The sequence below is a fragment of the Haliaeetus leucocephalus genome, unplaced genomic scaffold, assembly GCF_000737465.1.
Source record: "Haliaeetus leucocephalus isolate CR32 unplaced genomic scaffold, Haliaeetus_leucocephalus-4.0 Scaffold360, whole genome shotgun sequence".
NCBI lineage: Eukaryota > Metazoa > Chordata > Aves > Accipitriformes > Accipitridae > Haliaeetus > Haliaeetus leucocephalus.
Window position 1 is genome coordinate 41,207 of NW_010972796.1, and position 861 is coordinate 42,067.

Genomic DNA, 861 nt, shown 5'->3' on the forward strand with positions numbered 1-861 from the left:
CTTGCATGCGGTGATGTCAGAGGCGGTGGCCATCTTGATCCATGTGATGTCACAACCAGCAGCCATTTTGATCCATGTGATGTCAGAGACGGTGGCCATCTTGAACCTGGTGATGTCAGAGCCGGCAGCCGTCTTGATCCATGTGATGTCACAGCCAGCAGCCGTCTCGATCCCAGCAGACGTCAGAGCGGGCGGCCATCTTGATCTCAGTGGATGTCGGAGCGGGCGGCCATCTTGACCATGACAGGTGTGGGAACTAGCAGCCATCTTGACTCCAATGGATGTCGTAACCGGCGGCCATCTTGAAACACAGTGAATGTCGCAGCCCACGGCCATCTTGACCCCAGCAGATGTGAGACTCGGTGGCCATCTTGAGCTCAGCGGCTATCAGCCGGTGGCCATCTTGATCCTGGCAGACATGGCCCCTGGCAGCCATCTTGACTCCAGCAGACGCCAGTGCTGGCAGCCATCTTGACCCCAGCAGACATAGGACCTGGCAGCCATCTTGACTCCAGTGGACATCTGAGCCGGCGGCCATCTTGACTCCAGTGGACGTCGGAGCCGGCGGCCATCTTGACCCTGGCAGCGATGAAACCCGGCGGCCATTTGACTCCAGCGGCTGTCCGAGCCGATGGCCATCTTGCCTCTGGCAGCCCCCTCGCCTCCCTCCCGTGGCCGTCCGAGCTGGCGGCCATCTTGCGACGGGAGCTGGCAGCCGGCGGCCCAACAAGAGTCGGGGGGGGACCCCGGGGGGTGCCGGGGGGGCGTTTTTTACCCGTGTACATTGGCGGGGGCCCGACCCCCTGTACAGCCCCATGTAAAATAGGTTCCTTTTGAACACGATCTATGCAAAGGTGCTTT